Raw genomic sequence first — 10,832 nt, forward strand, 5'->3', positions numbered from 1 at the left:
TATGCATTTCTTGCATTTGGTGGAATTCGCGCACTTTTCCTATTTCTTGCTTTTGGACTAATTGAAGGGCTTTTCTGGTTTTTGTAGGAAATGGAGAATGTTGGGAATTTGGAAATGGAGAAGACAGTTCAAGATGGGGAACACAATACTGAGGTATGCATTTCATGCATTTGGTGCAATTCGCGCACTTTGCCCATTTCTTGCTTTTGGACTAATTGAAGTGCTTTTCTGGTTTTTGTAGGATGGGCTTTTGTTGGAAATGGAGAAGACAGTTCAAGATGGGGAAAACAATACTGAGGTATGCATTTCTTGCATTTGGTGCAATTCGCGCACTTTGCCCATTTCTTGCTTTTGGACTAATTGAAGGGCTTTTCTGGTTTTTGTAGGAAATGGAGAATGTTGGGAATTTGGAAATGGAGAAGACAGTTCAAGATGGGGAACACAATACTGAGGTAAGCATTTCTTGCATTTGGTGCAATTCGCGCACTTTTCCTATTTCTTGCTTTTGGACTAATTGAAGGGCTTTTCTGGTTTTTGTAGGAAATGGAGAATGTTGGGAATTTGGAAATGGAGAAGACAGTTCAAGATGGGGAACACAATACTGAGGTATGCATTTCATGCATTTGGTGCAATTCGCGCACTTTGCCCATTTCTTGCTTTTGGACTAATTGAAGTGCTTTTCTGGTTTTTGTAGGATGGACTTTTGTTGGAAATGGAGAAGACAGTTCAAGATGGGGAAAACAATACTGAGGTATGCATTTCTTGCATTTGGTGCAATTCGCGCACTTTGCCTATTTCTTGCATTTGGACTAATTGAAGTGCTTTTCTGGTTTTTGTAGGAAATGGAGAATGTTGGGAATTTGGAGGAGAAGGTGGAGGAGCAGGTGGAGAAGCAGGTGCAGAAGCAGGTGGAGAAGCAGGTGGAAGATAATGAAGATGATGTTGAAGAGAAGGTTGAAGAGAAGGTGGAAGAGGAGGTGGAAGAGGAGGTGGAAGAGGAGGTGGAAGAGAAGGTTGAAGAGAAGGTGGAAGAGAAGGTGGAAGAGAAGGTGGAGGATAATGAAGATGAGGTAATTCTTGAATTTGGATTAATTGAAGGGCTTTTGTTGCCTAATTCAATGATTTCTTTGTAGGTGGACGATGATTTCGTTATGCAGAGGGGTAGGAAGGGGGTGCAGAGGGGTAGGAGGGGGGTGCAGAGGGTGGAGGATAATGAAGATGAGGTATGCAATTCTTGCATTTGGACTAATTGAAGACTTTCGTTGCCTAATTCAATGATTTCTTTGTAGGTGGACGATGATTTCGTTGTGAAGAGGGGTAGGAAGGGGGTGCAGAGGGGTAGAAAGGGGGTGCAGAGGGGTAGGAAGAGGGTGCAGAGGGGTAGGAGGGTGGTGCAGAAGAAGGTGGACGATCATTTCGTTGTGCAGAAGAAGGAAGAGAAGAAGGAGGACAAGCGGATAGATGAGGATGTGGTGGTACTGGAAGATGCATCCCACATCCTATTTAAGAGAAAGAGGACGGCGTCGAAAGCTGTACTTAGTCCCTACGTCGTCCCTCGGCCAAGAAAGAAGACGATTGTTGTCGATCCTATGTCGACTTGTAATGAGCAACTGAGGAAAGAGTTCAGGAAAGAATTTGCGAAAGGGGCTACATTTAAAGAGGTTCAACTCCCTAATGGTGCTGGAGACCTTAAGTTCTTCACTACAATTCTGAGGTTAAATAAGTGGCTAACTGATGTGGAGATGAATGCAGCAATTTGTCTGCTAAGAGCAAGAGCATTCGCCTACCCTAAGTCGTACCCGGAGGATTTCACCATCTTAGATTGCCAGTTTGCCCCTTTGATTACTTCATACTATGACGATTTTGTTGCTGACTCGGTTGATCCAGAAAAACCAGAAGGCCATACTTTCAATCAAGTCATTTACCACTACTACTGGGGTAGAGAAGATAAACATATGCCCGGTTGGAGCAGTGTTGATGTTATTTACTTCCCCCTCAACCTCAACAACCTACACTGGGTACTGTGTGTTATTCGATTGCAAGAATGGAGAATTGATGTTTATGATTGCGATCAGACAATTTTCAATGATGAAGAATTCGGAAAATACATGAAAGCCATTTGTGAGATGGTGCCGCCCTTCCTTCATAAAGCAATGTCTGAAGTTGAAATGGCCAGGTATCCTAACATGATAAATGAAACTTTTAGATTTCAGAGAATCCCACACCCTGAAGTACCAAAAGCAGAATGGAGTGGGGACTGTGGCGTTTTTGTATTAATGTATTTAGAGTACCTGACTGCTAAACTTGGTCTAGAAAATTGCATATCAAAGAATATGCAAGTATATAGAGAAAAGTGGGCAGTCAGGTTGTACCACCAGATTTTAGAGCCATGAAGTTGTAAACACTGAATTATTGTTGTATATTGTTTTGTAAACACTGAATTATTGTTGTAACATGTTTTGTAAACACTGAATTATTGTTGTATATTGTTTTGTAAACATTGAATTATTTCACGTGTATTGTAATATAATTCACGTGGTAATAGGTATCATAAAATTCACGTGTTTATATAATTCACGTGGTTGTAATAGGTATCATAAAATTCACGTGTATTGTAATATAATTCACGTGAATTATATAAACACGTGTATTACGTGTATTATGTTCTGGAATATCCCAATATAATTCACGTGGTTGTAATATAATTCACGTGAATTATATAAACACGTGTATTACGTGTATTATGTTCTGGAATATCCCAATATAATTCACGTGGTTGTAATATAATTCACGTGTATTGTAATACGCGTGATTCATAACTCACGTGTATTACAATATGACTCACGCGTATTGTAATATTACAATACACGTGAATTATATTACAATACACGTGAATTAGCATTGTGCAATATATATGCGTGAATCACTCACTGTATGGCCAACCTGTATGGAAATATCTGTATACAAATTTCAATCACCATACAATATTCGAAAACCAACAACAATCAATCAGCATACAATATTCGAAAACCAACAACAATAATCAGTATACAATATTCAAAATTGCACAGACAATATTCATGTTTGTGGCTGAGATGATGGCGGCTGAGATGATGATGCTCTTGCAGCTCTTGCAGTAGAGGGTGCAGGCATTACTAATTTGCATGTTGCCCTGTTGTGACCCTGACCACCACATGAGCTACATCTTCTCGGCACCTTACGAATTTCACCTTGGGATGACCTACGCTTTGTTTGAGGACGCCCTTTCTTAACCTTAACAGGTGGTTTAAGGCACACTCGTTGCTTGATATGTTCTGGAATATCCCAATACTCTTCATGACAAACTGGATATATTGTTTCCGCGTAAGCATTGACCCACATTTCACTTGAGTAATACCTGAAACATAACAATTGAACATGTGAGAAATAAAGTTAGTTAGATAAATTCAATAGCAAATAATCTAAAGTAAACCTTGAGCAGAACTCATAGGCATCCAATTTATGGGTACGGGAAGCAGCCAGGGCATGAGTGCAAGGAAGACCAGATACATCAAATACCCTACAACTACAACTCATTCCTCTCAAGTCAACTTTATAATCAGATTCACCGTCATGGACATAAAACTCGAAACGGTTAAGTGGATGAACGTTATATAATCTGGCCTTCTCAGCTTGATCACGTAAGAACTTTTCATAATAAAAAGATAAACGTTCATTGTGATTGGAAGCTTTTTCTCTTCGACTGTTAAACCAATCTTGTAATGTGAATCTTAAATAATCAGCTAAGATTGATATGGGATACTTTCTAGCTTCCCTACTTTGACTATTGAAGCTCTCAGCGTAATTACTTGTCATTTGATTGTATCGTTTACCCGGAAAAAATGCACGACTCCATCTCTCAAACCCAATATCTGCCAAATACATAGCAATACGAGGGTCCTTAGCATTGATCTTGTTAAAATGCTGATTAAACTTCAAGATTGTGTATGCTTGAGAAGCCAAACCAAACTCGGCGTGGCAGTGATCGGTTTTGAATTTGGCCATAATATTCATCTTGATATGATATGTGCACGCACCGTGGTCAGCTTCTGGAAAAACAGCACACAAGGCATTGGCGATGCTTGGGTGTCTATCAGATACAAACACGAGATCAACAACGCCGAATGCAACAGGATAGAGTTGTTCATTCGCATCTAATGCTATCGCCACCAATAGCTGACCTCCAACCTTGTGCTTAAGAAAATTGGCATCGACGCACAATACTGGACGACAACAGTTTTTGAAACCCCTAATTGAGCAGCCTAAGGACATGAACATATACCTGAAATGACCGTGCTCATCCGTCTGGATGTCTGTTATGGTACCCGGATTGTTCTTCTCCAACATGTACAGGTATGATGGCAATTTACCGTAAGAATCTTCTACAGTTCCTCGCACCGCCATTAGGGCCTTTTCTCTAGACCGCCAAGCCTTATTATAAGACAACTTTATTCCATAAGTAGTCTGTATGTCTTCCATTATTTTCTTGGGCATGTGGTCATGGTGATGGTCCATGTACTTGCTCTTCATGCATTCCCCAAACACCCATGCTGGTGCTGGCCTTTGATTCTCTTGCCTCGTCACAATTGAACAGGTATGATCTTTTACGAATTTACGAATCTCAAACATTTCCGAGGAATTTACTCTGACAGCACGCAGTCTCCACTTGCAATTCTTATCCAAACATTTCACAACCCAAAGTTCTTTTTTTGACTTCAACACTTTGAATTCAAAATGATTAGTCATGGCATATTTATATAACCTCAGCTGAAGTTCTTTTTTATTCTCAAACAAAGAACTGACTTCCAATCCGATTCCGGTACTTACTGCCTCATGTAAAGGATTTTCACTACTTGGTATGTTACTAGCAACCCATTCACTGCAGCTTGGTTGAGTACGAACAACAACATTGTTTTGTTGTGTACTAGGAACCCAAGAACCGCTTGGATTTGGATTGGTACTAGGAACCCAATCAGAACTACTAGGTTGGGTAATAGGAACCCAATCATCATCAGCATCATCCCCCACATTCAGACGCAAATGTTCATCTTCAATGTCATTTTCAAAGAAAACCTCACGCTGCATCGGGAAGACGTCGGGGTCATCAATTTCTGGAACAGCTACACTTTCTTGAGTTGGTAGTGACTTCTCTACTAAGGATACACACAATGGAGTGCGGTTGTGGACTGAAACTGCTTCATGTAAAAAGAACTCCACATCCACATCTTTTTTTATATCAGTTATATAAGAAAATTTGGCAATCATGCCAGGAGCATTATACTTGGCTTGAAGCAATAAATCATATCTAGATTTGTCAACATCGGTAGTAGAATAAATTTGATCAACTAATTGGGCATAAGTAGAATTTTGGGGAACAATCATACCGTTGTTTGACTTTGCAGAAAAATGAGTAAGATCGTCCGTAGTTTTCCACTCTCCATCAAAGTAAAGAAGTACAGGTACTTGAGCTGCAATTGAAAACAGTTCAATAACATCACAAGAATTGAAAACAGTTCAACAACATCACAAGAATTGAAAAAAGTTCAACAACATTACCATAACCGAGGAGAGTTTGCTCGTAGAGTTTCAGGAAATCCAATGCCGCAACTTTTTACCATAAGTTTGCTTCAATGAATCTAATGGGATAAGAGCTCCCTATCCAATAGGTCCATTGAAGCAAACTTGTGGTTAATTCTTGGAACATTGTATCTCCACGAAATATACCAGTAAACTCTACCTCAATACTAGAATAACAAGATAGTATTGAGTGAAATCAGCTACACTATGCCAGCATGCAAACCCTAAACCTTAATACTAGAATAACAAGATAGTATTGAGTGAAATCAGCTACACTATGCCAGCATGCGAACCCTAAACCTTAATACTAGAATAACAAGATAACTCAAGAACTGTGGAACTTAAACAAAAAGGTCATGTAACTATAAGAACTGTGGAACTTAAACAGCATACTGATCAACAAATTCCAAGACAATAACTCAATAAGACTTTCTAAGAACTAAAACAAAGCTGCTGCTGCTCGATAAGACAATAACTCAATATTAAATAAACATACCCATTTTGAGAATGAAGAGTAGTGGGTAAGCTGCTGCTGCTCGTGGTCGAGTTCTTCAGGGTAACGTGGTGTCGTCGTAGTCGTCCGCTGCTGCTGCTCGTGGTCGAGTTCTTCAGGGGAGGGTCGAGTCGGAGTGGCGAAAGCGAGAGAAGAGAGAAGGGGAAATTAAGGATTCGTGGTTTTGTTATAAATTAGGGCACGAAAATAATATATACGATGAAAGACGTGAATTGTTATTCACGTGTTTCATATAAAACACGTGAATAAACTCACGCGTTTTAACGTGAAATGCATTCACGCGTTTCATCTAAATCGCGTGAGTTTATTCACGCGTTTTACATGAAATGCATTCACGCGTTTCATCTAAATCGCGTGAGTTTATTCACGCGTTTTAGATGAAACACGTGAATATCAACATTGTTCCTTGTTGTTTGAGTTATGTGGCGAATATGCGTGAATAACAACCTTTCAACCTTGTTCCTTGTTGTTTGAGTTATGTGGCGAATAACAACATTGTTCCTTGTTGTTTGATTATACACAATACGCGTGAGTTATGAGGATAAGTTATGCTATTGTTAACATAAGTAATAAACCATAAATAGAAGAATATTCAGTAATATAAACCACCATAAATCATAAATATCCAAATTAAGTATTGTTATAAACCATAAATATCATAAATAAATCATAAATAGAAGAACGTTAAGTCTAAACAACTCCAAATTAAGTAAGCAAATGCTGCAAATCACAAGCAGCAACAGATTGAAGCAACTTTGTATGAGGAACAACATGTTCATCCAATATGCGTGACATAGCAGCCGCTGTCTCAAAAAGCCAATTGTCGGGGAGAACATCAAAATCCTTTTCAATTGGTCGATACCTGCTGTCTATCTCGAAATATACTATTATAGTTTTCGCATCCCTTGGCTCAGCAAATGGATAATCTGGATTATCCGATTCTTTAATACTACCACCTCCAGCAACTATTAACTCAATGAGATCCTGTTTGTAAAGTGTGTTGAAATTACCTATAAATATAAAAATGTAACCGTCGAACAGTTTCGACCGCTGAAAAACCAACAAAGAAGATAATTTCAGTTATCATGCAAAATAAGAAAAAGTAGAGATAGGAGGAATAAGACCAAACTCACATTATTCAACAACAGAAGTCTGCCTTTTCTAGGACCACCTTGGGCTCCATGATTATCATGTTTAACCTCATAAGGTTCCTCATCAACACAGTTTTGGGTTTTCAATGATGATGTTATCCCTAAACAAAGCAATTTTTAAATTAATTTAACAGACATATGTATGAAAATAATCGTGTTAACAGAGACTCACAATCAATATTAAGGACCCATTTCCCATTCAGAATTGCCTTCAATACTTTTTGAGTTCGGCCGCATGCACCATTGGGATCAGTGTAAGCAATAACATGGGTTACATCTTCTCTCCACTTCGGAGACACCCTTGCACCAAAAGTGCGAGCAAATTCAACTATCAACAACTGTGTAAAACAATAATATAATGGTTATTACATACAAAACTAGTTAATATGGACATAGTAGAGAGAATAGAACATACATTATTTTCAGGTGATAATTGATTGGGACATAAGGTCATAACAGTGTTTGTTGCCTGCATATTATAAAAAAAAAGGAGTTCAACGAACTGAGAAAACAATTTTATTAACAACCATTTTAATACATACCATTTTGTTGAACGAACTGAGAAAACCACAACGGCAGCTCCTGATCTAAATACTACAATATCCATCATTATAAATAGCAGAATATACATCAATAGCTAACCATACAATATTCATGTAATTGAAAATCAACAATCAATCAGTATATATAGGAAAACCAAACCTTAAACCCTAAATACAACAATATCCATGAATATAAATGGCAGAATATACATCGAAACCTAACCCTAAACATAAATACTATAATATCTATCAATATAAATGGCAAAATATACATCGAAACCTAACCCTAAACCTAAATACATCAATATCCATTATAAACAGCATAATATACATCAAAACCAAACCCTAAACCTAAATAGATACATATAAATGGCAGAATATACATCGAAACTTAACCCTAAACCCAAATACTTCGATATACATAGGAAACGGCATAATATACATCAAAACCAAACCTTTAACCCTAAATACACCAATATCCATGAATATAAACGGTAAATATACATCAAAACCTAACCCTAAACCTAAATACTTCGATATACATAGGAAACGACATAATATACATCAAAAACCAATCCTTTAACCCTAAATACATCCATATCCATGAATATAAACGGTAAATATACATCAAAACCTAAGTCTAAACCTTAAGCCCTAAACTGACCTGATGATGTTGAAGAACGATGATGTTGGAAGGATCCCGATGATGTTGAGGAACGATGATGTTGAGGAACAATGATGTTGAGGAACGCTGATGTTGAGGAACGATGATCTTGATGGATGTGGGAATGGAAAGTCGGCCGCAGTCGGAGTGGGAGGGAGAATCGGGGTGGTTTTGTTTAAAATTAGGGCCGAAAAATTATATATACGACTAAAGACGCGATTTACCATGGACGCGATTTAATCTGAATCGCGTGAGTTCATCACCGCGATTTAGATTAAATCGCGTGCATGGTAAATCGCGTACATTTAAAAACGCGAATTACCAATCACGCGTTTCATCTAAATCGCGGTGATGAACTCACGCGATTTAGATTAAATCGCGTGATTGGTAATTCGCGTCTTTGAGCGTAAGAAATGGCGCCGAAGGGGTATTTCCGACATTTCGCAGGGCAAAAGGGCCCTTTTTGCCAACTTTAGTAGGCGGGGGCCCTTTTTGGAATTTCCCCTGTTATGGGGGCCATTTCATCAAATTTCCCTTTTAATTAGAGGGTTCAGAGTAGAAATCGAATAAGAACTTTATTAATTTCGTTTACAAGATCAAACCCATTGACATTTCAACTATATCCATTTAAAAGATAAGTTACTGGTTGAATTTAGGTCTAAATACTGATGATAAAATATTGATTAATTTTCTACGAAAAAGTTATTTTTTTTTTGTAAAAGTATCTTATTCAATTGTTGATTTAAATTAAATAATATTATGGTACATAACTTAGTTAGAATATATACATATAATTTTGTCTTTGATTTCTCGTCCATACCTGGATCGAATTTTTACAAAAATGTTTTCAGATGAATCCTTGTCTATGTAAGATAGTTTACTTAGTTGCAAATCCAAAGTCATGTTGATGCTGAATTTAGGGTGTTGACATTCTCTCGGGGGCAAGACATGTATAGCTCCAATGAACCGGTAAGGATCAAACCGTAAACTTATCACAAATGCGAAAAAATTGATGTATTATAGATGATGTATCAACAATTTGTATACCCAAACCACCAACCAATTTCCTAGAATCACCAAAAAAAAAAAGTGTCAAGTTTATGTGTCCAAAGTGTGACTTGTTGTTTCCCTGAATTCACTGGGATTTATCTAAATATGGTAATTTTAATAGTAAAATTTTGGTTTCATTTCAATTCAAGAGCTACTATGTATAAAAAAAATGGAGTTGACAATCAAGTACAAATGATGACATATATGAGTACATATCCAATGAAATGAAGTCTAACAATAGACAATATTAAAAAATTTAATTGAAATAAAACTTATAACAAAGAATAAGTCTAACTACTAGCCAATAGCAATAACAAGTTAAAGTCTTCAATATGACCAAAAATATAAGAGAAACATTTTGTCAAAATTATTGCAATATAAAGATTGAGAGAAGTGTGGGAAAACCATAAAGGTATCTCTATTCATCTCAAGTTTGAAGAAATTTCCAACATAGACAATTTCAATGACGCCTTTTAATGTACCGAGACATCATATCTCGGCTCGTAGAAACAAAATGTTCGCCCCAAGGATAAACACTTAAATACCAAATTTAATTTATATTCGTATCATAACAAATTTATAATAATTTTTTTTTAATTTAAAGGAAAACATAACCAGGAATATCATTCTAACCTACTCCAAGACATAAATTATAATTGAAAAAAATAAATAAAAAGTGATCTACCCAGAAGAAAAAGAAGTTGATTTTTTATCCAAGCAACCAAATAAATACCCATCCAAATGAAATGATCTCTTTAGTCCAAATTATCATATACAAAAACAAGTACTAATTTATCCAAATAACTATAAGTAGAGTAAAATAGAATTACACACTTATCAAATTGAAGTTAATTCAGTTAATTTATTTGAATAAGTAATAATTTTTTTTAAATATAATTTCCCTTTTTTTCTTGTATAAATTGCAAAATAACCGTAAGAGCTTAAGAATATCTAAACTTGAATATATCGTTAATCTCTTTGTAATAATAGACTCAACAAGTAGAAAAAACCTCAAAGGTGAAGACTCGAACCAATAATCATAATAACAAGAGTTTATATAACTATATAAATTCTGCTATTGATGACATAAAATTGAAATTCTACTAATTGAGTCCATAAATTTCAAGTTTAATATCTTATCATTATATCTTGCTCGGTTCATTTTTAATACTTAAGTGTTGATTCTAAATTATTGACTTCTTGTGACACAATAGACTTAAGATCTATTTCAAAACAATGAAGATAAATTTTAGAATGTTTTTGATAGATTGATTCACAAATTCATTGTTGTTTCA

Source organism: Impatiens glandulifera, chromosome 2 (assembly GCF_907164915.1).
Source record: "Impatiens glandulifera chromosome 2, dImpGla2.1, whole genome shotgun sequence".
Taxonomy (NCBI): Eukaryota; Viridiplantae; Streptophyta; class Magnoliopsida; order Ericales; family Balsaminaceae; genus Impatiens; species Impatiens glandulifera.